Here is a 27,216-nt window from a genome sequence, read left to right as displayed (position 1 = left end):
CACCCGGAATGAAGACTGCTGACAGAGCTCTTGCATTTCTTTCCGCCCAGAGGAGTATCCTCTACACATCTCGCATGCAGGCTCTGCTTTTTGTCCCTCCTTGTCGATTGATACAGTATATGCCACCGCCGTGGCGTTGTCCAACTGTACCTGGATCGCGTGATCCATGAGCAGAGGAGAGGCCTGAAGCAGAGCATTGTACATCGCCCGAAGTTTCATAATGTTGATTGTAAGGAGGCATTAGACTCACATCCCTCATGAGGAGGGTCCAATCCTGGACTGTAGCCACCACAGGAGGGAAATCCTGGCCTGAGGCGACAGCCGAATCATCCGATGCATGTGTAGAGGTTATCCGGACCACTTGCTCAGGAGATCCAACTGAATTGTTCTGGCATGGAACCTCCCATACTGGATTGCCTCGTATGAGGCGACCATCTTTCCCAACAATCTTATGCAAAGATGGATGGACACTCGAGTAGGTCGGAGCACCATGCGGACCATCTCCTGAAGTGTTCTCGCCATGTCCTCTGGTAGGAACACCTTCTGGGCCACAGTATCCAGCAATATCCCCAGGAATAGGGGCCTCTGAGTTGGTTTCAGATGGGACTTCTGTAAGTGGAGTATCCACCCATAGCGTGACAGAAGGTGGACAGTGCGGTCGATCAGCAATAAAAGCTCCCTGGATCTTGCTTTTATCAGAAGATCGTCCAGGTAATGGACAACATTGACCCCCTAGACTCGGGGTTGGAACATCATCTCCGCCATCATCTACGTGAATACCCCACGGGGCTGTGGACAGGCCAAAGGGCAGTGCCTGGAATTGGAAGGGATTGTCCAACAGGGCAAACCTCAGCTACGCCTGATGAGGTGGCCAAATCGGAATATGGATGTAGGCGTCCTTGATATCCAAGGAGACTATGAATTCCTGTTCTTTCAAGCCCGCAATCACTGCTCGCAGGGATTCCATTTTGAACTTGAACACCTTCAAATAAGGATTCAAGGATTTTAGATTCAAAATGGGTCTCACCAAACTGTCCGGTTTCGGCATCACAAATAGGTTGGAGAAAAACCCCTTGCCGTGTTGCGGTATTGGTACTGGAACAATGACGTGGGACTGGACCAACTTTTGGATAACCTGTTGCAACGTAACTTACACATCCTCCAAAGCTGGTAAGCCTGATTTGAAAATTTGTTGGGGAGGAATACTGTCGAACTCCAGCTTGTAGCCCTGAGAAACGAGATTTCTTACCAAGGTATCCTGGCAGGTCTCCCAGACGCGGCTGAAGTGACGCAGTCAAGCTCCCTACTCGAGATCCCCTCAGGGTGGGTGGGCACCGTCATGCTGAGGCCTTAGTGGAAGCAGAACTGGTGGTCCGTTCCTGAGAGCTGGTGCTTGCATGCTTTCTGGACTTAACTCTGGTGGCTCTAGTTGCATTGGAGGCACCTCTGGCCTTAGATCGAAATCTATGCGAGCGAAAGAACTGGACAGATGACACCGGGTTGGAGCGTCTCGCTGGCAGGGCCCCAGAGGGGAGAAACGTGGTTTTCCCAGTCATAACTATGGAAATCCAGGTATCCAATTCAACCCCAAAGAGCCATTTCCCAGAAAAGGGGAGGGATTCCACACTAGGTTTGGATTCTGCGTCCACAATCCACTGATGCAACCACAAGGCCCTGCCATGGCAGAAGTCCTAGTATTAATGTTCCCCATCTCCATCAGTGAATCACAGAGGACATGTGTAGTGTCCTGAATGTGTTTTAGGAGGGTCACCATAGTAACCAAGAACATATCTCCTGAGAGGCCCCCTGAATTTGAGTGGCCCAGGAATGAATGGCATGGGTCATCCAGCAACCTGCAATGACCGGCCTTTCTGATACACCTGCTGCCATGTAAATAGGTTTGAGTGTAGTTTCTGTCTTCCTATCCCCAGGATCCTTTATGGTAAAGGAGCCCGGGGCAGGCAGCATCGCCTTTCCGGACAGGCGAGAGACTGATACATCAACCCCAGGCGGTTCCTCACAAAATTTCCTATCTTCAGGAGCAAATGGAAAAGTGCGCAAAATTTTTTTGGACACTTGGAATTTTTGGTCTGGATTTTTCCAGGCCAACTTGAATAGGTCATCTAACTCTGTTTAATCAGGGAAAGTGACATTAGGCTTGTTTTGTATAAAGAAAAATGACTGCTGTGACGCAGTGCTCTCTAGAGGGAGCTTTAACATGTCCCGTATAGCCAGAATTAGGGGTTCAATACCCTGAGCAGAATCAGGATCCAAGTCATCCCTATCCTCCTGTGTATTATCATCTGTATCAGAGAGTAGAGCAGGTAACCCACGCTTCTGTGGACCTGCATGAGAGGGGGGGAAGGGGGGGGAGCTTGTGCTGCATCTGCCCTAGTAGCTAAATCTGTTACAGCTTGTTGTAGTAGCGGAGTCTTCTGCACATTAGCAGTGAGCTGGGATGACATATCGGACTTCATAGTTTTAAGGGACCCTGACCAGTGGGGCTCTGGACCCCCTACCCCAGTCCCTTCACTGATTTGTGAAGATTGGCTGCATTGTTCACAGGAAACAGAATCAGTAGATAATGGAGAATCTGGTGTGACATACACTGCAGTTTGTTTACACCCATGTTTCACAATAAGCACAATAACATACACAGACCGTTATATTGCAAGACTGCCCTACTGTATGTGAGGAGACAGAGAGAGAGGACGACACCAGCACACCCTGAGCTGTACAGCCCCAGCTCACTATATTACAGTAAACACTAACAATTCCTGTCCTAAAAAGGACCCAGAGTGTACACAAGCGGCTCTCCCCCTTTGCTACACCCTGTACCAGATATCCAGCGTAGCTGAGGAGTCAGGAAGCGTTGTGTGTGCTGAGAATGGCTGCAGTAAGCAGTGGAAGGCGCCAAAACACCTCTGGTCCCGCATTGATGTAGCTCCGCCCCCTCCAATGGCGCCAGAGTTACACTGATTTATTTATACTGGCAAATCTCCACATAGCTTAAAAACGCACAAGTGCTAGTCATAGCATTTTTGTGCCAGTCTACACAGGGGATCTCAGCAGAACCCCCCGGGAGGGTCCCGTACGCCGTGCCCGTGGTCAGCCGCACTTTGAATCGGGGGACCCCCCTAGCGGGGCCTACGGTGTGCACTCACCACCGTTGTCACCTTCAGGCAGCGTTAGCGGTGTGCTGCGGCTGTGACAGCCAAGGCGCAGTGCCCCGCTGAACAACCACCCCTCAGGACCTGCAACGGGGAAGCGGCTCTGCACCTCGTAAGTCCGGTGTCCGGTGACCGCCGCCCCCCCCCCCCCCCTAACTCCAACAGTGCAGTATGCTGTTACCCAAATAGCATACCGAAAATAACAAACAGAAAAACATAATTGAAGAAAACTCTCTGGAGCTCTCAGAGATGTGCATCCTCTACTGAGGGCACTTTTTTCTAAACTGCCTGTGGGAGGGGGCATAGAGGGAAGGAGCCAGCACAGCCAGTTGAAGAAATTTAAAGTGTACTGGCTCCTTTGGACCCCGTCCATACCCCATCATACTAGATTCCCTCAATATCCCTTATGGATGCTAGAGAAAGACAACATTCTCTCTCATCCAAGAAACTGGGTACAGAACCTCCATTAGGATTTTGGCACTTCGCTCATCCCTCCTCTTTACCCAGATACTAATGGGAAGTCAGGGTGCTTTTTAATAGGTTGAGTTTTTCTGCTGTGGTAATTTAGATCAGACAGCCTTTCAGTGCAGGTAACCATTCTCTGCTTTCAGTCAATAATGATATTAACCCAAAATAATGCAAACAAATGCTGCCATGGAGTAGAAAACCTACTGAAGAGTGACACTGACTAAAAAACAGTACACAAAGACCTGGTGCTTGTCCACATTTACACATGTATAGATAAATATAGATATTATCCCAAAAAGCTAATGTTCCGCTGTATCCAAAAAAATGAAATGTACATAATAAAAACAGTCCCAAAATCATAGGTCTTCAATAATGTCCTGAGTTTTTTTCCCACTGATGTGCTGAATATTTAGGAACCAAGTGGGGGAAAAAAAAAATAAGAATTTACTTACCGATAATTCTATTTCTCGTAGTCCGTAGTGGATGCTGGGGACTCCGTCAGGACCATGGGGTTTAGCGGCTCCGCAGGAGACAGGGCACAATAATAGGATTTTGGTACTTACCAGGTAAATCCTTTTCTTTGAATCCATAGGGGGCACTGGAGTACTCTTGGGATATGGACGGGCGTAGCCCGAACAAAGGCACTGAATATTTAAATTTAGGCCTCCCCCCCCCTCCATATCCCCGAGTACCTCAGTGTACTCTCTCAGTGTTTTTTACTGAGCGAACAGGAACGATATAGAGAGGTTGACAATGGAGAATACCTATAACATAACGGACAACAACAATGTTGACCCATAACCTTACTGTCAACTAAACAGTTGACACCATAACCGATAGAACTTTATAATTTGAACCAATCGGTGAAAATGTGTTACCATAAGCTCCTCTGAGCTTAATATCAATGAAGTAAAACTTGTTACCCTAAGCTCCCTTGAGCTTAAAACAACCCAGGTAAAACTGCTCTGGGTGGGCGTCCAGTGCCCCCTATGGATTCAAAGAAAAGGATTTACCTGGTAAGTACCAAAATCCTATTTTCTTTATCATCCACTAGGGGTCACTGGAGTACTCTTGGGACGTACCAAAGCTTCCCTCGTGGGCGGGAGAGCTGTTTGATACTTGTAACAGTAGGCAGCCCAAAGCTAGATGCTGATGGCGCCACCATTTATAACGTGTAAACGTGCACAAACGTGGTGCACATGAAGGCTATGAAGGCTATATAGGCGCGTTTTAGACGCTCCACGACCCCCTGGGTGTGACATTCCCACCGAACCTGTGGGATGAACTATTACTGACGTAAGCAATTGTAACTTAGCCTTAACGTAAGCCTGACTTTTAGTCATTATTATTACCCAACTGGATAATGTCTGCTGAGAAACTGGCTAACCCCAGTTGGCAGTATCATAGAGAACAAACAACGTATTCATATCACGTACTGTTGACGTTCGGGACATATATAAACGCGTAATGCGTGTACCACATTCAGAATTCTAGAATGTGCTGTCCACACAGGAACCCCTATTGGTATATTGATGTGAAGAATACGAAAGCGTGATTCGTCCGAAGATCTGCTTTGTTATGAGAAAACTCAAATACGGTGGCTTGGAATACAAGGCACCCAAATATGAAAACAAAACCCTTGCCGAAGCCAAGGCTAGACAAAAATTGTTTTCCAAAGTGAGAAACTTAATTCCCATTTGTTGAAAGGGTTCAAAATATGAAAACTGTAAGAAATCTGAACCCAACTTCAAGTCGCCTGGCGCTGTAGGTGGGATAAATAGAGTCTGAACTTTGATGACACCTTGTAGAAAGATGTGTACAGACGCAAACAGAGGCAAACGTCTTTGAAAATAAGTTTACCACACAGATACCTGCACTCTTAGTGCAGATCAACGCAGTTTTCCATCCCATCCCGTTTAACAGAATACGGGTAACTTGAAGGATGATGTTGGAAACTTCCGATGTTAACAACCTATGTAAGCACACGAAATTTTGTAATAATGAGCTGCCTTAAGCGGCTTACTATTTCGTAACATGGTTGGTATAACCGATACTGTAATGCTCTATTTCTTAAGAGGGCGGTCTGAACCCTCACCCCGTCAACCGCAGCTGCGGTACATAGATAATAGGTACATAGGTAACTATGGGTAAACTAACGTTCCCTGATGTAACAGGTTGGACGTATTATGAGCGGGCCAAGATCGTGTGCAAGTATTCCTTGAAAATTCGAGAAGCAAACTTCTCCGAAACCCATGAGATACCACCAGTATGACTGTGACAAACTGTCTTATGATCCGTTTTGGCAACGGAGAGAGCAGCGGAAAATGGTGGAGCCAGATACACGATGCTGAATGATCCCCTGAATGTGAGAGACTCCACCGCCACTGCCCTTTTGATCTGTTTTGTACACATACTGAGCTTTTCTAATTGTGGCGAGATGCCATCATGTATACTTGAGGGTAACCCCCTTCTGTGGACTCACATATGAAACACCTCTGGATTGAATGTCCAGTTTTCAGTATCCAAATCCTGACGGGTGAGATCATCTGTCTAACAGATGTCCAGTCACGGAATGATCTCTTGACATTTTCACATAATGGTGTTCTGAGCCATTGAGGATTTGAGTTACCTGCTGCATTGCCATGCGGCTTCTTGGTTCTCACTGGTTGTTGTGTATGCAACTGCCGTTGCCTTGTTTGACTGCTTAAGGCCAGCGTGAGGCAGGCATCAAAAATTTACATGAAACTCACGGTTGTTCCTTTCCACGGAAATCTTTAGTGAAAGGCGAAAGATTTATTCGTTCTGAAGAGAAACCAGAGTATCTCCCTGGTCAGACTGAAAGCGAATCATGTATTGCATTGTAAAATGCACAGAGTTCTAGGACATTTATCGACAGCAATCTGTCGTGTTTTAGAACCTTTGTCGCTGATTTTAATTACAAATCCTGACCCTCTGCGACTGTCGTCCAGAGTATATGCACCCTTGTCCCTCTGTGGGAAACGCGAGTGAAGGGTGGCGAACTAAATTGAAAACACATCTTTATTCTTAATAGGTGAATACACCAATGTATCGCTAGTGTGCGTGTTTTGCACTAATTACTAGATGTACATTTGTTCTTGCTGGTGTAGTAGGTAAAAGTCTTTGATTTACCGTATTTATAATCTTACCTAGGAATTGACATCGTTTAGACGGAATTAGATGCGATTGTTTTCGAACTTGATCTGCTACCGCAGTATACCTTAGTAGCGCAAGTTAGAGGAACTTTGTTGAGACAGAGTTCTTATGTGAGATGAGCTATCATCCCAACATCACTTTGGTAAATACCCAAAGCGATAAGCAACGGTAGATATGAAATGGTTAATGGTTGTGGCGATTTGCAAACGCTAGAACCTGTGATGAACAAACCGGACTGGGTAAATACGCATTGTCAAGATCAAATGCAATTATGCAAATTTTGTGGCTCCAATAAGCAAATACTAACCGCAGAAAATCCATTTTCTAACTGTAGTAAATGACTTTTGATATTGCGACGGAGCTGTTTGGTCTTGCTGAAACAGAGGTGAATAAGTAACTCTGACTCTGTTGGCGTACTACTGCCTGGTTTATAAACCAGCAAAGACTAAATGACAACCTGCCAAACCGTTCGACAGAGGCAGTTTTGTACTTTAAGCTGTAAATAGCTGAGACATGTATGAGTTGAAGTCCTGAAACCTCGCAAATGTAACATGTAAAGACGCGCTTCCACAATTGTAAAAGAGGTCATTAAACCACTGGCTTGCTGACTGTAACGTCCTGTCGTTACAATGCGTGACTGTTTCTTATAAAGGGATAAAACGCCGTTACAAGTATACTGTATGCGGTAATGGCTGAATATCATAAAGGGATAAAATACCGTTACAAGTATATTAAATTTATGAGCAAACAAGCTCTGGCCTTGTCGCGCTTAACTAGCGACAATGAAATTAACCGGCGTTAGCAGAAGCTTTACAGATATACTCTGCAGCTTGTTTTACCAGTGATCGTCATTGTTTCATACATAGATTCTAGTGACCCAAATGTATCCTGGGTTTGTATAATGTTTGACAGAAAATCATTTACCAATGGTGGATCGCGTCCTTTTGGAAACGATTATGTATGTTGTTAAAAACCCCCCCGCACTATCTGAGTGCTGGGCTAATGTACCGTTCTCACTCGTAGTTATCGGTGTGAATTTGACATAGAATCGTGCATTAAATTATAAGACCAGTGAAATAAACACTCTGGTACCCAAAGGGAAATTGGCCCCTTTGGAAAGACTGTCTTTTGTTAGAGCTGGCGGAGTCATTCCGAGACTCCGATGTTACCGCTCTTTAAATTTGAATTGCCAATGTTAACATAGGATTTTTAAAATTATTTTTAGTCTGCACTATAGCCGTACTCGCTATGTAGACAGACACCATAATAGGCAATAGACAGACACTTGCACGACTTAATGAAGTTATTATGTGGCATATATATATATATGTTATTGCTGAACAGCATATTCATATGAAACTCAAGCTTGTTTCTCTCTACGGAAATCTTTAGCAAAAAACGAAAGATTTATTCGATATGAAGAGAAATCAAAGTATTCTTTATGTGAAAAGCAGTTCACATGGGCATATGAAACCCGAACCAAATTCCTACTAACTTCCCTGCGCCTCTGGTGGCTTAGAGATGTAGGGCAGGAATGTTCTAGAATTAAGTAGAAATACAGATTACATGGCTAACTTATGTGAAAACTGAACTAAAAAATTCCCACTAACACCCCTGCGCCTCCTTGTGGAGTATAGGTGTATGGGCGGAATGTTCTGGAATTATAACCTGTAAGAACAGCAATGATTAAAATGACCGTCATGCCATGCTTCCACTGAAAATCACAGGACAGGTTACCTGCTGCAGTGTTACTATAGGCTTAATAGCCTATTATACATTAAATATAGGCTTAATAGCCTATTCTACAGTTACAGATGTATTATACAGTAAAATGCAGTTTACAATACATTATGCAGCCTTATTCTTTAGTTAGCCTTCCAGTTATTCCATTAACTGTTTAAACACTAAGCAGTTTCTTAACCCCTGCAGCCTTCTGCTGCTATGGGTTTTACTCAACACTGCCTGCAGTGATGTATCTTATTTCCAAGCAGCCTTTGTTGCTGCTTATTTAAACTGAGCAGTCTCTTAACCCATGCAACCTTTGCTGCTGCTATGGGCTTTACTCACCGTCACCCCCCTGCAGCCGCGCTGCTTGTGATGTAGCTTTTAGCTTCTCCCTGTGCAGCGGCCGGAAGCGAGTGCAGGGAGCCTAGGGAAACCCGGGGAGCGCTGGTATAGTGCGCCGGGCCGGAAGAACGGGCGGCGCCTCATACAGCAGTGGCCGGGTGCAGCGCTGGAAGAGCGGCCGGCGTCTTTAGTGACGTACGGCCGCTCGGAGCTTTAGACCCGGGTACGCAGAGTGGCTGCTTGGGCGGCGCTCGCGTACAGTGGCTGGGAGAGCGGCCGGCGTCTGTAAATGACGTGCGGCCGCTGTACAGTGGCATCTGGTACAGTGGCTGGGAGTACAGAGGCAGAGTTCTGGGAGAGCGGCCGGCGTCTGTGAATGACGTGCGGCCGCTCTACAGAGGCAGAGATCTGGGAGAGCCGTCTGAATGACGTGCGGCCGCTTTACAGAGGCAGAGTTCTGGTACAGTGGCTGGGAGAGCGGCCGGCGTCTGTGAGTGACGTGCGGCCGCTCTCTTCGTTCAGCGGGGTATCCTGCCGCGCTATAAGCGGTGGGCAAAGCGGCGTAACAATAAAGGCTTTCCCCACACAGCAGGGCGGCAGCGTGAGCTGACCGCCCTGACCCCCCACCATACCTTGTAGTGCCGCACTCCTGTAAGCTCCGTCCAGTTTGTGACGGGGCTTTCATCCTGGCTGTGACGGGGCTTCTTTGTGTAAGCTCCGTCCAGTTGCAGTAGGAGACAGTGTCTGCCTGTGGCTGTGAGGGTGCTCTTTGTGAGGACCGACACGCCATGCGCTGCTTGTAGCGCCTGTGGCTGTGAGGGTGCTCTTTGTGAGGACCGACACGCCATTCGCTGCCCGTGCAGCGGCACTATCCCGGACCCATGTTTTTCCAGAAACTGGGAAGGGATGTGCTAAGTGTAAAAATAAAAATTAAAAATAAAAATTAAAAATAAAAATCCAAGTGTGGTTATACCACAAGCCAATGTTCGTGCTGTGAGCACCGAAAAAACACTGAGAGAGTACACTGAGGTACTCGGGGATATGGAGGGGGGGGGGGAGGCCTAAATTTAAATATTCAGTGCCTTTGTTCGGGCTACGCCCGTCCATATCCCAAGAGTACTCCAGTGACCCCTAGTGGATGATAAAGAAAATAAAAGCTTTAGGATCAGGTGGTGTGCACTGGCTTCTCCCCCTATGACCCTCCTCCAAGCCTCAGTTAGGATACTGTGCCCGGACGAGCGTGCATAATAAGGAAGGATATTGAATCCCGGGTAAGACTCATACCAGCCACACCGTACAACCTGTGATCTGAACCCAGTTAACAGTATGATAACAACGAAGGAGCCTCTGAAAAGATGGCTCACAACAAGAATAACCCGATTTTTGTAACAATAACTATGTACAAGTATTGCAGACAATCCGCACTTGGGATGGGCGCCCAGCATCCACTACGGACTACGAGAAATAGAATTATCGGTAAGTAAATTCTTATTTTCTCTAACGTCCTAAGTGGATGCTGGGGACTCCGTCAGGACCATGGGGATTATACCAAAGCTCCCAAACGGGCGGGAGAGTGCGGATGACTCTGCAGCACCGAATGAGAGAACTCCAGGTCCTCCTCAGTCAGGGTGTGCCCCTGACCAAGTAGCAGCTCGGCAAAGTTGTAAAGCCGAGACCCCTCGGGCAGCCGCCCAAGATGAGCCCACTTCCTTGTGGAATGGGCTTTTACTGATTTTGGCTGTGGCAAGCCTGCCACAGAATGTGCAAGCTGAATTGTACTACAAATCCAACGAGCAATCGTCTGCTTAGAAGCAGGAACACCCATCTTGTTGGGTGCATACAGGCTAAACAGCGAGTCAGATTTTCTGACTCCAGTCGTCCTGGAAACATATATTTTCAGGGCCCTGACAACGTCAAGTAACTTGGAGTCCTCCAAGTCCCTAGTAGCCGCAGGTACCACAATAGGTTGGTTCATGTGAAAAACAGAAAACACCTTAAGGAGAAATTGAGGACGAGTCCTCAATTCTGCCCTGTCAGAATGAAAAATTAAGTAAGGGCTTTTATATGATAAAGCCGCCCATTCTGACACACGCCTGGCTGAAGCCAGGGCTAATAGAATCTTCACCTTCCATGTGAGATATTTTAATTCCACAGTGGTGAGTGGATCAAACCAATGTGACTTTAGGAAACTCAAAACAACATTGAGATCCCAAGGTGCCACTGGGGGCACAAAAGGAGGCTGTATATGCAGTACCCCTTTTACAAACGTCTGAACTTCAGGCACTGAAGCCAGTTCTTTCTGGAAGAAATTCGACAGGGTCGAAATTTGAACCTTAATGGACCCTACTTTTAGGCCCATAGACAGTCCTGTTTTCAGGAAATGTAGGAAACGACCCAGTTGGAATTCCTCTGTAGGGACCTTCTTGGCCTCACACCACGCAACATATTTTCGCCAAATGCGGTGAAAATGTTTTGCAGTTACATCCTTCCTGGCTTCGACCAGGGTAGGGATGACTTCATCTGGAATGCCCTTTCAGGATCCGGCGTTCAACTGCCATGCCGTCAAACGCAGCCGCGGTAAGTCTTGGAACAGACAAGGCCCCTGCTGGAGCAGGTCCTCTCTTAAAGGTAGAGGCCACGGTTCTTCCGTGAGCATCTCTTGAAGTTCCGGGTACCAAGTCCTTCTTGACCCATCCGGAACCACGAGTATCGTTCTTACTCATCTCCTTCTTATGATTCTCAGTACTTTTGGTATGAGATGCATAGGAGGGAACACATACCCTGACTGGTACACCCACAGTGTTACCAGAGCGTCCACCGCTATTGCCTGAGGGTCCCTTGACCTGGCGCAATATCTGTCTAGTTTTTTGTTCAGGCGGGACGCCATCATGTCCACCTTTGGTTTTTCCCAACGGTTTACAATCATGTGGAAGACTTCCCGCTGAAGTCCCCACTCTCCCGGGTGGAGGTTATGCCTGCTGAGGAAGTCTGCTTCCCAGTTTTCCACTCCCGGAATTAACACTGCTGAGAGTGTTATCACATGATTTTTCGCCCAGCGAAGAATCCTTGCAGTTTCTGCCATTTCCCTCCTGCTTCATGTGCCGCCCTGTCTGTTTACGTGGGCGACTGCCGTGATGTTGTCCCCTGGATCAATACCGGCTGACCTTGAAGCAGAGGTCTTGCTAAGCTTAGAGCCTTGTAAATTGCCCTTAGCTCCAGTATATTTATGTGGAGAGAAGTCTCCAGACTTGATCACACTCCCTGGAATTTTTTTCCTTGTGTGACTGCTCCCCAGCCACTCAGGCTGGCATCCGTGGTCACCAGGACCCAGTCCTGAATGTCGAATCTGCGGCCCTTTCATAGATGAGCACTCTGCAGCCACCGCAGAAGAAAACACCCTTGTCCTTGGAGACAGGGTTATCCGCTGATGCATCTGAAGATGCGATCCGGACCATTTTCCCAGCAGATTCCACTGAAAGGTTCTTGCGTGAAATCTACCGAATGGGATCGCTTTGTAAGAAACCACCATTTTTCACAGGACCCTTGTGCAATGATGCACTGATACTTTTCCTGGTTTTAGGAGGTTCCTGACTAGCTCGGATAACTCCCTGGCCTTCTTCTCCGGGAGAAAACATCCTTTTCTGGACTGTGTCCAGAATCATTCCTAGGAACATTAGACGTGTCGTCGGAAAAAGCTGCGATTTTGGAATATTTAGAATCCACTCGTGCTGTCGTAGAACTACTTGAGATAGTGCTACTCCGACCGCCAACTGTTCTCTGGACCTTGCCCTTATCAGGAAAACGTCCATATTTCTTTTAGGAAGAATCATCATTTCGGCCATTACCATGGTAAAGACCCGGGGTGCCGTGGACAATCCAAACGGCAGCGTCTGAACTGATAGTGACAGTTCTGTACCACGAACCTGAGATACCCTTGGTGAGAAGGGCAAAATTTGGACATGTAGGTAAGCGTCCCTGATATCCAGTGACACCATATCGTCCTGGTTCGCTATCACTGCTCTGAGTGACTCCATCTTGATTTGAACCCTTGTATGTAATTGTTCAAATCTTTTAGCTCTCACCGAGCCGTTTGGCTTCAGTACCACAATATAGTGTGGAATAATACCCCTTCCCTTGTTGTAGGAGGGGTACTTTGATTATCACCTGCTGGGAATACAGCCTGTGAATTTTTTCCCAATACTGCCTCCCTGTCGGAGGGAGACGTTGGTAAAGCAGACTTCAGGAACTTGTGAGGGGAAGACGTCTCGAATTTCCAATGTACACCTGGGATACTACGTGTAGGATCCAGGAGTCCACTTGCGAGTGAGCCCACTGCGTGCTGAAACTCTTGAGATGACCCCCCACCGCACCTGAGTCCGCTTGTATGGCCCCAGCGTCATGCTGCGGACTTGGCAGAAGCTGTGGAGGACTTCTGTTCCTGGGAATGGGCTGCCTGCTGCAGTCTTCTTCCCTTTCCTCTAACCCTGGGCAGATATGACTGGCCTTTTGCCCGCCTGCCTTTATGGGTACGAAAGGACTGAGACTGAAAAGACTGTGTCCTTTTCTGCTGAGATGTGACTTGGGGTAACAAAAGTGGATTTTCCAGCTGTTGCCATGGCCACCAGGTCCGATGGACCGCCCCTTTATACGGCAATACTTCCATGTGCCGTCTGGAATCTGCATCACCTGACCACTGTCGTGTCTAAAAACATCGTCTGGCAGATATGGACATCACATCTACTCTTGATGCCAGAATGCAAATATCCCTCTGCGCATCTCGCATATATAGAAATGCATCCTTAAAATGCTCTATAGTCAATAAAATATTGTTCCTGTCAAGGGTATCAATATTTTCAGTCAGGAAATCCGACCAAGCCCCCCCAGCGCTGCACATCCAGGCTGAGGCGATTGCTGGTCGTAGTATAACACCAGTATGTGTGTATATACTTTTTAGGATATTTTTCAGCTTCCTATCAGCTGGCTCCTTGAGGGCGGCCGTATCTGGAGACGGTAACGCCACTTGTTTTTATAAGCGTGTGAGCGCCTTATCCACCCTAAGGTGTGTTTCCCAACTCGCCCTCACTTCTGGCGGGAAAGGGTATACCTCCAATAATTTTCTATCGGAGGAAACCCACGTATCATCACACACTTTAATTTATCTGATTCAGGAAAAACTACAAGTAGATTATTCCCACCCTACATAATACCCTTATTTGTGGTACTTGTATCAGAAATATGTAACACCTCCTTCATTGCCCTTAACATGTAACGTGTGGCCCTAAAGGAAAATACGTTTGTTTCTTCACCGTCGACACTGAAGTCAGTGTCCGTGTCGACCAACTGAGGTAAATGGGCGTTTTTACAAGCCCCTGACGGTGTCTGAGACGCCTGGACAGGTACTAATTTGTTTGCCGGCCGTCTCATGTCGTCAACCGACCTTGCATCGTGTTGACATTATCACGTAATTCCTAAATAAGCCATCCATTCCGGTGTCGACTCCCTAGAGAGTGACATCACCAATACAGGCAATTTGCTCCGCCTCCTCACCAACATCGTCCTCCTACATGTCGACACACACGTACCGACACACAGCACACACACAGGGAATGCTCTGATAGAGGACAGGACCCCACTAGCCCTTTGGGGAGACAGAGGGAGAGTTTGCCAGCACACACCAAAAACGCTATAATTATACAGGGACAACCCCTTATACAAGTGTTTTCCCTTATAGCATTTTCACATATGTAATCATATCGCCAAATAAGTGCCCCCCCTCTCTGTTTTAACCCTGTTTCTGTAGTGCAGTGCAGGGGAGAGCCTGGGAGCCTTCCTCACAGCAGAGCTGAGCAGGAAAATGGCGCCGTGTGCTGAGGAGAATAGGCCCCGCCCCCTAAAACGGCGGGCTCTTTTCCCGGAGTTTGTGAGATCTGGCAGGGGTTAAATACATCCATATAGCCTCAAGGGCTATATGTGATGTATTTTAGCCATAAAAAAGGTATAATACATTGCTGCCCAGGGCGCCCCCCCCAGCGCCCTGCACCCTCAGTGACCGCTGGTAAGAAGTGTGCTGACAACAATGGCGCACAGCTGCAGTGCTGTGCGCTACCTTATGAAGACTGAAAGTCTTCTGCCGCCTGTTTCTGGACCTCTGGACCTCTTCAACTTCGGCATCTGCAAGGGGGGTCGGCGGCACGGCTCCGGGACGAACCCCAGGGTGAGACCTGTGTTCCGACTCCCTCTGGAGCTAATGGTGTCCAGTAGCCTAAGAAGCAAATCCATCCTGCACGCAGGTGAGTTTACTTCTCTCCCCTAAGTCCCTCGTAGCAGTGAGCCTGTTGCCAGCAGGACTCACTGAAAATAAAAAACCTAACTTAAACTTTTATTCTAAGCAGCTCAGGAGAGCCACCTAGATTGCACCCTTCTCGGCCGGGCACAAAAATCTAACTGAGGCTTGGAGGAGGGTCATAGGGGGAGGAGCCAGTGCACACCACCTGATCCTAAAGCTTTTATTATTGTGCCCTGTCTCCTGCGGAGCCGCTAAACCCCATGGTCCTGACGGAGTCCCCAGCATCCACTTAGGATGTTAGAGAAAACAGAAATGAAATAATAAGAATTTACTTACCGATAATTCTATTTCTCATAGTCCGTAGTGGATGCTGGGACTCCGTCAGGACCATGGGGAATAGCGGGCTCCGCAGGAGACAGGGCACATCTAAAAAAGCTTTTAGGTCACATGGTGCGTACTGGCTCCTCCCCCTATGACCCTCCTCCAAGCCTCAGTTAGGTACTGTGCCCGGACGATAAGGAAGGATCTTGAATCCCGGGTAAGACTCATACCAGCCACACCAATCACACCGTACAACTTGTGATCTGAACCCAGTTAACAGTATGATAACACAAACGAAGTAGCCTCTGAACAGATGGCTCACAACAACAGTAATAACCCGATTTTTGTAACAATAACTATGTACAAGCATTGCAGACAATCCGCACTTGGGATGGGCGCCCAGCATCCACTACGGACTATGAGAAATAGAATTATCGGTAAGTAAATTCTTATTTTCTCTAACGTCCTAGTGGATGCTGGGACTCCGTCAGGACCATGGGGATTATACCAAAGCTCCCAAACGGGCGGGAGAGTGCGGATGACTCTGCAGCACCGAATGAGAGAACTCCAGGTCCTCTTTAGCCAGAGTATCAAATTTGTAAAATTTTACAAACGTGTTCTCCCCTGACCACGTAGCTGCTCGGCAAAGTTGTAATGCCGAGACTCCTCGGGCAGCCGCCCAGGATGAGCCCACTTTCCTTGTGGAATGGGCCTTTACAGATTTAGGCTGTGGCAGGCCTGCCACAGAATGTGCAAGTTGGATTGTACTACATATCCAACGTGCAATCGTCTGTTTAGACGCAGGAGCACCCAACTTGTTGGGTGCATACAATGTAAACAACGAGTCAGATTTTCTGACTCCAGCTGTCCTTGAAATATATATTTTTAATGCTCTGACAACGTCCAGTAACTTGGAGTCCTCCAAGTCGCTAGTAGCCGCAGGCACCACAATAGGCTGGTTCAAGTGAAATGCCGAAACCACCTTAGGGAGAAATTGAGGACGTGTCCTCAATTCTGCCCTGTCCGAATGGAATATCAGATATGGGCTTTTGTATGACAAAGCTGCCAACTCCGAAACTCTCCTGGCTGAAGCCAGGGCCAACAGCATGGTTACCTTCCATGTAAGGTATTTTAAATCTACCGATTTTAAAGGCTCAAACCAATGAGATTTGAGAAAATTTAGAACCACGTTCAAATCCCCCGGTGCCACTGGAGGCACTATTGGGGGTTGTATATGTAGTACACCTTTGACAAAAGTTTGTACTTCAGGCACTGACGCCAATTCCTTCTGGAAGAAAATTGATAAGGCCGAAATTTGAACTTTAATGGACCCCAATTTGAGGCCCATAGACAATCCTGCTTGCAGGAAATGTAAGAATCGACCCAATTGAAATTCTTCCGTTGGAGCCTTCTTGGCCTCACACCACGCAACATATTTTCTCCAAATGCGGTGATAATGTTGTGCGGTCACTTCTTTCCTGGCTTTAATTAAAGTAGGAATAACTTCCTCAGGAATGCCCTTCTCTTTTAGAATCCGGCGTTCAACCGCCATGCCGTCAAACGCAGCCGCGGTAAGTCTTGGAACATACAAGGACCCTGCTGAAGCAGATCCCTTCTTAGAGGTAGAGGCCACGGATCCTCCGTGAGCATCTCTTGAAGTTCCGGATACCAAGTTCTTCTTGGCCAGTCCGGAGCTACCAGTATTGTTCTTACTCCTCTTTTCCGTATAATTCTCAGTACCTTTGGTATGAGAGGCAGAGGAGGGAACACATACACTGACTGGTACACCCACGGTGTTACCAGAGCGTCCACAGCTATTGCCTGAGGGTCTCTTGACCTGGCGCAATACCTGTCCAATTTTTTGTTGAGGCGAGACGCCATCATGTCCACCTTTGGTTTTTCCCAACGGTTCACAATCATGTGGAAAACTTCTGGATGAAGTCCCCACTCTCCCGGGTGAAGGTCGCGTCTCCTGAGGAAATCTGCTTCCCAGTTGTCCACTCCCGGGATGAACACTGCTGACAGTGCTACGACATGATTCTCCGCCCAGCGCAGAATCCTTGCAGCTTCTGCCATTGCACTCCTGCTTCTCGTGCCGCCTTGTCGGTTTACGTGGGCGACTGCCGTGATGTTGTCGGACTGGATCAACACCGGCTGACCCTGAAGCAGCGATTTTGCCAGGCTTAGAGCATTGTAGATCGCTCTTAGCTCCAGTATATTTATGTGAAGAGACGTCTCCAGGTTTGACCACACGCCCTGGAAGTTTCTTCCCTTTGTGACTGCTCCCCAACCTCGTAGGCTGGCATCCGTAGTCACCAGGACCCAGTCCTGTATGCCGAATCTGCGGCCCACTAACAGATGGGCAGTCTGCAACCACCACAGGAGAGACAACCTTGTTCTCGTTATCCGCTGATGCATGTGCAGATGCGATCCGGACCATTTGTCCAGCAGATCCCACTGAAATGTTCGTGCATGGAATCTGCCGAATGGAATCGCTTCGTACGAAGCCACCATCTTTCCCAGGACTCTTGTGCATTGATGTACTGACACAGTTCCTGGTTTTAGGAGGTTCTTGACAAGTTCGGATAACTCCCTTGCTTTCTCTTCCGGGAGAAATACCTTTTTCTGAACCGTGTCCAGAATCATGCCCAGGAACAGCAGATGTGTTGTCGGGGTCAATTGAGATTTTGGAAGATTTAGAATCCACCCGTGTTGCTGAAGCACTACTTGTGTTATCGCTACACCGACTTCCAGCTGTTCTCTGGACTTTGCCCTTATCAGGAGATCGTCCAAGTAAGGGATAATTAATACGCCTTTTCTTCGTAGAAGAACCATCATTTCGGTCATTACCTTGGTAAAGACCCGAGGGGCCGTGGACAACCCAAACGGCAGCGTTTGAAACTGATAATGACAGTCTTGTATCACGAACCTGAGATACCCTTGGTGTGAGGGGTAAATCGGGACATGTAGATAAGCATCTTTTATGTCCAAGGACACCATGAAGTCTCCTTCTTCCAGATTCGCTATCACTGCTCTGAGTGACTCCATCTTGAACTTGAATTTCTTTATGTACAGGTTCAAGGATTTCAGATTTAGAATAGGCCTTACCGAACCGTCCGGTTTCGGTACCACAAATAGTGTGGAATAATACCCCTTTCCCTGTTGTAGGAGGGGTACCTTGACTATCACCTGCTGAGAATACAGCTTGTGAATGGCTTCCAAAACCGACGTCCTTTCTGAGGGAGACGTTGGTAAAGCAGACTTTAGGAACCGGCGAGGGGGAGACCTTTCGAACTCCAGCATGTAACCCTGAGATACTATCTGCAGGACCCACGGGTCCACTTGTGAGTGAACCCATTGATTGCTGAAAATCTTGAGTCGACCCCCCACCGTTCCTGAGTCCGCTTGTAAAGCCCCAGCGTCATGCTGATGGCTTTGTAGAAGCCGGGGCGGGCTTCTGTTCCTGGGCAGGGGCTGCTTGCTGCCCTTTCTTACCCTTTCCCCTGCCTCGCGGCAGATAAGACTGTCCTTTTGGTCGCTTTTTATAGGAGCGAAAGGACTGCGGCTGAAAAGACGGTGTCTTTTTCTGTTGGGAGGGGGTCTGAGGTAAAAAAGTGGATTTGCCGGCAGTTGCCGTGGCCACCAGGTCCGAAAGACCGACCCCAAACAATTCCTCTCCTTTATATGGCAATACTTCCATATGCCTCTTGGAATCCGCATCACCTGACCACTGTCGCGTCCATAAACTTCTTCTGGCAGATATGGACATCGCGCTTACTCTTGATGCTAGAGTACAAACATCCCTCTGAGCATCTCGCATATAAAGGAAAGCATCCTTTAATTGCTCTAGAGTCAATAAAATACTGTCCCTATCCAGGGTATCAATATTTTCAGTCAGAGAATCCAACCACACTACCCCAGCACTGCACATCCAGGCTGAGGCTATTGCCGGTCGCAGTATAACACCAGTATGTGTGTATATACTCTTCAGTGTAGTTTCCAGCCTCCTATCTGCTGGATCCTTGAGGGCGGCCGTATCAGGAGACGGCAACGCCACTTGCTTTGATAAACGTGTGAGCGCCTTATCCACCCTAGGGGGTGTTTCCCAGCGCGCCCTAACCTCTGGTGGGAAAGGGTATAATGCCAATAACTTCTTGGAAATTAGCAGTTTTCTATCGGGGTTAACCCACGCTTCATCACACACGTCATTCAATTCCTCTGATTCTGGAAAAAATACAGGTAGTTTTTTCACCCCCCACATAATACCCCTTTTTGAGGTACCAGCAGTATCAGAGATCTGCAAAGCCTCCTTCATTGCCGTGATCATATAACGTGTGGCCCTATTGGAAAATACGTTTGTTTCTTCACCGTCGACACTAGATTCATCTGTGTCGGTACCCGTGTCGACTGACTGAGGTAAAGGACGTTTTACAGCCCCTGACGGTGTCTGAGACGCCTGAACCGGTACTAACTGGTTTGCCGGGCGTCTTATTTCGTCAACTGACTTTTGTAATGTGCTGACATTATCACGTAATTCCATAACTAAAGCCATCCATTCCGGTGTCGACTCCCTAGGGGGTGACATTACCATCATCGGCAATTGCTCTGCCTCCACACCAACATCGTCCTCATACATGTCGACACACACGTACCGACACACAGCAGCCACACAGGGAATGCTCTAATCGAAGACAGGACCCCCTAGCCCTTTGGGGAGACAGAGGGAGAGTTTGCCAGCACACACCAAAAGCGCTATAAATGTATATAAACAACCCTAGAAGGTGTTGTTTACTATATATGCGCTCTTAATATATAAATATCGCCAATTTATGCCCCCCTTCTCTTTGTTACCCTGTTTCTGTAGTGCAGTGCAGGGGAGAGACCTGGGAGCCTTCCTCACCAGCGGAGCTGAGCAGGAAAATGGCGCTGAGTGCTGAGGAGAATAAGCTCCGCCCCTTTTTCGGCGGGCTTTCCCCCGGTTTTTAAGAAACTGGCCTGGGTTAAAATACATACATATAGCCTTAATGGCTATATGTGATGTATTTATTTTGCCACTAAAGGTAATTATATTGCTGCCCAGGGCGCCCCCAGCAGCGCCCTGCACCCTCCGTGACTGAGTCAGTGAGCCGTGTGACAACAATGGCGCACAGCTGCCGTGCTGTGCGCTACCTTCAAGAAGACTGAGGAGTCTTCTGCCGCCTGCTTTCCGGACCTCCGTTCTGCCGTCTCTTCAGCGTCTGTAAGGGGGATCGGCGGCGCGGCTCCGGGACGAACCCCAGGCTGACCTGTGTTCCGACTCCCTCTGGAGCTAAGTGTCCAGTAGCCTAAGACTCCAATCCATCCTGCACGCAGGTGAGTTGGAAATCTCTCCCCTAAGTCCCTCGATGCAGTGATCCTGTTGCCAGCAGGAATCACTGAGATTGAAACCTAAAAAAAAACTTTTCTAAACAGCTCTTTAGGAGAGCCACCTAGATTGCACCCTCTCGGACGGGCACAAAAACCTAACTGAGGCTTGGAGGAGGGTCATAGGGGGAGGAGCCAGTACGCACCATGTGACCTAAAAGCTTTTTTAGATGTGCCCTGTCTCCTGCGGAGCCCGCTATTCCCCATGGTCCTGACGGAGTCCCAGCATCCACTAGGACGTTAGAGAAATAGTATAGTAGGCTTTATAACTCTAAATCATCACCACCTGTCTTTCCTTATAAGGCTGTATGGATGGGGAAAATGAACCCCTAAAGATTTCCCTCCAAGTTCTGCACTTACAGAAATCAAGCTTTGGCTGGGTACACACTTGCCAACGTCAGTGACATCGCACAAGATCCCCCCGCAATCATTTATACGCACTGAATGATATAGTTTGCACCTAGTCAGTGATAGCACGCACCCAAATCCAGGTGCATGCCATCTCATACAATATCTTTAGATTTCAAGTTAAAAACGAAAGATATTGTACCTCGTTAATGACCTGGGGGAGTGCGCATAGTTTACCATAGAGTATACACACTTGCCGATGTGCATACGATATATTGTCCGATACGCCGGTTTGGACGATATATCGGGTGCACATCGGCAAGTGTTAACCCAGCCTTACACTGTCAAATTGGTCTTTACCGTTAACGATCTGTGGAAATTTTCAGTGTCATTAATACCTTTCGCCCAGTGTTACGCAGGAGAATGGAGACCAAAAAAAGAATCAAAAGCGAAATCACTATGTACTGTAGTGCAAGTTATGTTTATTTGGAATACATACGGGAAACCGGCAGATGGGATGTCAGCTGTCAGTATACCAACAGCGGCATCCCATGAGCCCGTATCCTGACAGCGAGTCCAGGTGTCGGTATACTGAGCTCTGGGATACCGACAGGTGGTATATTAAACGCATCCTGTTTATTTAATGCTGTCAAACAGCTTCACAAACATAAGTATTACATAATTCTATATGGATCAATAATATAGCAGTAATGCCCCCCTACCAGACAATTATATAGAGAGCATTCAACTCAGTCAAACCTCTACAGAATGCTGAAGAGCCTGGAAATGCAGAGTGGACTGAATGGAAGTTGATATTACAATAGAGAAACACCAATTCTCCAGCGCATTGTAACCGTTCTGTTCTTTATCAAGGCTGAATAGAGATAAGTGCAGGAAAAAACAAAACACTCAATTTAAAAACACATTAATGTATGACCCAATGTGGGCGCTCATATTGTTAAGTTAGAAGTACCTGGGTAGAGGCGAGACAAGCCTTCACATGAAAGGTGGCTTATATATTTGCAAATGTGTGTAAAGGTGTTCGGATGGTGTAATCGTTAGCATTACTGCCTCACAGCACTAAGGTCATGGGTTCAATTCCCACCATGGCCCTAACTGTGTGGAGTTTGTATATTCTCCCTGTACTTGCGTGGGTTTCCTCCGGGTATTCGGGTTTCCTCCCACAAACCAAAAATAATAGGATTTTAATACCTACCGGTAAATCCTGGGGTCACCATAGAACCATGGGGTATAGACGGGATCCGCAGGAGACATGGGCACTTTAAGACTTTGGAAGCGTGTGAACTGGCTCCTCCCTCTATGCCCCTCCTCCAGACTCCAGTTATAGGAACTGTGCCCAGGGAGACGGACATTTAAAGGAAAGGATTTATTGTTAAACTAAGGTGAGACATTCCCCTTAGAATGTAAGCTCTCATGAGTAGGGCCCTCTTCCCTCATGTGCTTATACTTTTCTTACTTTAATAATCCTCAACTGCCCAGATCGTGCAGTTTTTTGGCCACCTGGAACTTATCTCTATGTTGTTTACTGGTGTAGATATGCTTAGTTACCCTGTACTTGTCCTATATTGTCTTCAACTGTAAGTCACTGTTTTCCTGTTTTGACTATGTACACATGTACTCTGTAATTGGGCGCTGCGGAACCCGTCACGCCATATAAATAAAGGATAATAATAATAATTATACCAGCTCATACCTCAAGCATGCCGCACAACGTGGCATTCAACAGAACACAAGCCAACGGCATGAACAATTGCAGCAACATGCTGACAATAAACGTAACACAACATGTGTGTAACCATAACTAATAACTGCAGATACAGTACGCACTGGGACGGGCGCCCAGCATCCTCTACGACTAAGAGAAAAGGATTTACCGGTAGGTATTAAAATCCTATTTTCATACGTCCTAGAGGATGCTGGGGTCACCATAGAACCATGGGGTTATACCAAAGCTTTAGAACGGGCGGGAGAGTGCAGATGACTCTGCAGCACCGATTGACCGAACTTAAGGTCCTCATCGGCCAAGGTGTCAAACTTGTAGAACTTTGCAAATGTGTTTGACCCCGACCAAGCAGCTGCTCGGCAAAGTTGCAATACAGAGACCCCCCGGGCAGCCGCCCAGGATGAACCCACCCCTCTAGTAGAATGGGCCTTCACCGAGATTCCAGTAACTGCAATCCAGCCGTGTAATGAGCATGCTGAATTGTGTTACAGATCCAGCGTGCAATGGTCTGCTTGGAAGCAGGACACCCAACCTTGTTGGGAGCATACAGGACAAACAGAGCCTCTGTTTTCCTAATCTGAGCCGTTCTGGAGACATAAATCTTCAAAGCTCTGACCACATCCAGAGATTTTGACTCAAAGGAGTCCGTAGCCACAGGCACCACAATAGGTTGGTTCATGTGGAAAGAGGAAACCACCTTCGATAGAAATTGTTGACGTGTCCTCAATTCAGCTCTATATTCATGGAAGATCAAATAAGAGCTCTTGTGAGACAAGGCCGCCAACTCAGACACCCGCCTTGCAGATGCCAAGGCCAACAAGATGACCACTTTCCAAGTGAGGAATTTTAACTCCACCTTCTATAAAGATTCAAACCAATGTGATTGAAGGAACTGCAACACCACATTAAGATCCCATGGTGCCACTGGAGGCACAAATGGAGGTTGGATGTGCAACCCACCTTTCACAAAAGTCTGAACTTCTGGAAGGGAGGCCAATTGTTTCTGAAAGAAAACCGAAAAGGCTGAAATCTGTACCTTAATTGAGCCCAATTTTAGGCCCGCATCCACACCTGCTTGTAGAAAATGGAGAAAACGTCCTAGCCGAAACTCTTCCGTAGGAGCACCCTTGGATTCACACCAAGAAACATATTTCCTCAAAATACGGTGGTAATGTTTAGACGTTACCCTTTTTCTGGCCTGAATAAGTGTGGGAATGACTTCACTGGGAATACCCTTACGGGCTAGGACTTTGCGCACAACTGCCATGCCGTCAACGTAGCCGCGGTAAGTCCGGATACACGCACGGCCCCTGTTGTAACAGGTCCTTGCGAAGAGGAAGAGGCTAGGGATCTCCTATGAGTAATTCCTGAAGATCTGGATACCAAGCCCTCCTTGGCCAGTCTGGGACAATGAGGATCGCCCGGATCTTTGTTAATCTTATGATCTTTAGAACTTTTGGAATGAGAGGAAGTGGAGGGAATACATACACCGACTAAAACACCCATGGTGTCACCAGAGCATCCACTGCAATTGCTTGAGGGTCCCTTGACCTGGAACAATATCTCTGAAGCTTCTTGTTGAGACGAGATAACATCATGTCTACTTGAGGAACTCCCCAACGACCTGTCACCTCTGCGAAGACTTCTTGGCGGAGGCCCCACTCTCCAGGATGGAGATCATGTCTGCTGAGGAAGTCTGCTTCCCAGTTGTCCACTCCTGGAATGAAGATCGCTGACAGAGCGCTTGTATGCTTTTCCGCCCAACGGAAAATCCTTGTGGCTTCAGCCATTGCCGCTCGGCTTTTCATTCCGCCCTGACGGTTTATGTAAGCTACTGCTGTTACATTGTCCGACTGGATCAGTACAGGCAGATCTCGAAGATGTTCCGCTTGCAGAAGGCAGTTGTAAATGGCCCTTAACTCCAGAACATTTATGTGGAGACAAGTTTCCTGACTTGACCATCTTCTTTGGAAGTTTTCTCCCATTGTTACTGCCCCCCAGCCTCGTAGGCTTGCATCCGTGTTCACTAGGATCCAGTCCTATATCCTGAACCTGCGCCCTTCTAGGAGGTGAGAGCTGTGCAGCCAGCACAGGAGTGATACCATGGTTTTGGAAGACAGGATTATCCTCCGGTGCATGTGTAGGTGGGACCCGGACCACTTATCCAACAGGTCCCACTGGAACACTCTGGCATGGAACCTGCCAAACTGAATGGCCTCGTAGGCCGCAACCATCTTCCCCAGCAACCGAATGCATTGATGGATTGACACTCTTATTGGTTTCAGAATTTGTTTGACCAGACTCTGAAGTTCCAGAGCCTTTTCCACTGGAAGAAAGACTCTCTGTAGTTCTGTGTCCAATATCATTCCCAAAAACGACAACCGCATCGTCGGAATCAACTGTGATTTTGGCAAGTTTAGGTGCCAACCATGTCGCTGAAGTACTGTCAGGGAGAGTGCAACGTTTTGCACCAACTGGTCCCTGGAACTCGCCTTTATCAGGTGATTGTCCAAGTACGGGATAATCAGGACTCCTTGCTTGCGAAGGAGAACCATCATCTCCGCCATCACTTTGGTGAAAATCCTCGGAGCCGTGGACAGACCAAACGGCAACGTTTGAAATTGGTAATAACAATCCTGAATTGCAAACCTCAGGTAAGCCTGATGCGGAGGATATATGGGAACATGTAAGTAGGCATCCTTTATGTCCACCGACACCATAAAATCCCCTTTCTCCAGACTGGAGATCACTGCTCGGAGAGACTCCATCTTGAATTTGAATTTCTTTAGGAAGAAATTTAGGGATTTCAGGTTTAGGATTGGTCTGACCGAGCCGTCCGGCTTCGGGACCACAAACAGGCTCGAATAAAAACCTTCTCCCTGTTGTGACTGGGGAATCCGGACGATAACTTGATTTTGACACAACTTTTGTATTGCGTCGCAAACTACCTCCCTGTCCGGAAGAGAAGCTGGTAAGGCCGATTTAAAAAAATGGCGAGGGGGAACGTCTTGAAACTCTAGCTTGTACCCTTGGGATACTATTTGTAAAACCCATGGGTCTAGGTCCGAACGAACCCAAAACTGACTGAAGAGTTTGAGACGTGCCCCCACCGGTGCGGCCTCCCAAATAAGAGCCCCAACGTCATGCGGTGGAATTGGCAGAAGCCTGGGAGGACTTCTGCTCCCGGGAGCCTGACAAGGCTGGTGATCGTTTACCTCTTCATCTTCCTTTAGTAGCAAGGAAGGAAGAACCTCGGCTCTTTCTGTATTTATTGGGCCGAAAGAACTGCATCTGATAGTGGTGCGTTTTCTTTTGTTGTGGAGGAACATAAGACAAAAAGGATGACTTACCCGCGGTAGCTGTAGATAACAAATCATCAAGGCCGTCGCCAAATAAGGCCTTACCTTTATATGGTAGAGATTCCATACTTTTCATAGAATCAGCATCAGCATTCCATTGGTGAATCCACAACGCTCGCCTAGCTGAGACTGCCATGGCATTGGCCTTTGATCCCAAAAGACCAATATCTCTCGCAGTTTCCTTAAGGTATGCTGCAGCGTCCTTGATATAACCCAGCGTCAAGAGGATGCTATCCCTATCTAGGGTATCTATTTCAGAAGACAAGTTGTCTGCCCACTTTTCGATAGCACTACTTACCCACGCAGACGCATTGACAGGTCTGAGTAGCGTACCTGTGGTCGCATAAATGGACTTTAACGTAGTTTCGGGTTTATGATCTGCAGGATCCTTAAGGGCCGCCGTGTCAGGTGACGGGAGAGCCACCTTTTTAGACAAACGTGACAGGGCCTTGTCCACAGTGGGGGGTGACTCCCAGTTTTCCCTATCCGCCGAGGGAAACTGATAAGCTACCGTAATTTTTTGGGAATCTGAATCCGTCAGGACCTTCCCAGACTTTTTCAAATAGCGTGTTCAGTTCATAAGAGGGAGGAAACGTTATCTCAGGTTTCCATTCCTTATACATACAGACCCTTTTATCAGGGACAGCCAGGACCTCAGTGATATGTAATACCTCTTTAACCGCCACAATCATGTACTGAATGCTTTTTGCCAATTTTGGATCTAATCTGGAATTGCTATAGTCGACACTGGAATCAGAGTCCGTGTCGGTAGCAGTGTCAGCCAGCTGGGCCAACGTACGTTTTTGTGACCCTGAGGTAACCTGACTTTGCAATAACATATCTTCCACAGATTTCTTCCATGCCTGGGTCTGAGAC

At 47.6% G+C, this 27,216-nt stretch overlaps 1 protein-coding gene, 1 non-coding gene and 1 pseudogene across 11 annotated transcripts in view; all 3 read right to left on the bottom strand.

Moving 5' to 3' along the window:
• Positions 1-27,216, bottom strand: part of HERC2 (HECT and RLD domain containing E3 ubiquitin protein ligase 2) — a 618,496-nt gene that overhangs the window by 292,970 nt on the left and 298,310 nt on the right. The gene's annotated exons all lie outside the window — the stretch shown is intronic.
• Positions 6,347-6,460, bottom strand: LOC135054115 (U5 spliceosomal RNA). Its single transcript, XR_010243366.1, has one exon. It is a non-coding gene; the product is annotated as a U5 spliceosomal RNA (small nuclear RNA).
• Positions 8,141-8,248, bottom strand: LOC135054177 (U5 spliceosomal RNA; annotated as a pseudogene).

Source organism: Pseudophryne corroboree, chromosome 2 (genome assembly GCF_028390025.1).
Source record: "Pseudophryne corroboree isolate aPseCor3 chromosome 2, aPseCor3.hap2, whole genome shotgun sequence".
Taxonomy (NCBI): domain Eukaryota; kingdom Metazoa; phylum Chordata; class Amphibia; order Anura; family Myobatrachidae; genus Pseudophryne; species Pseudophryne corroboree.
Note: the sequence above shows the minus strand (reverse complement) of the source record. Positions and strands in the feature narration are given on the sequence as shown.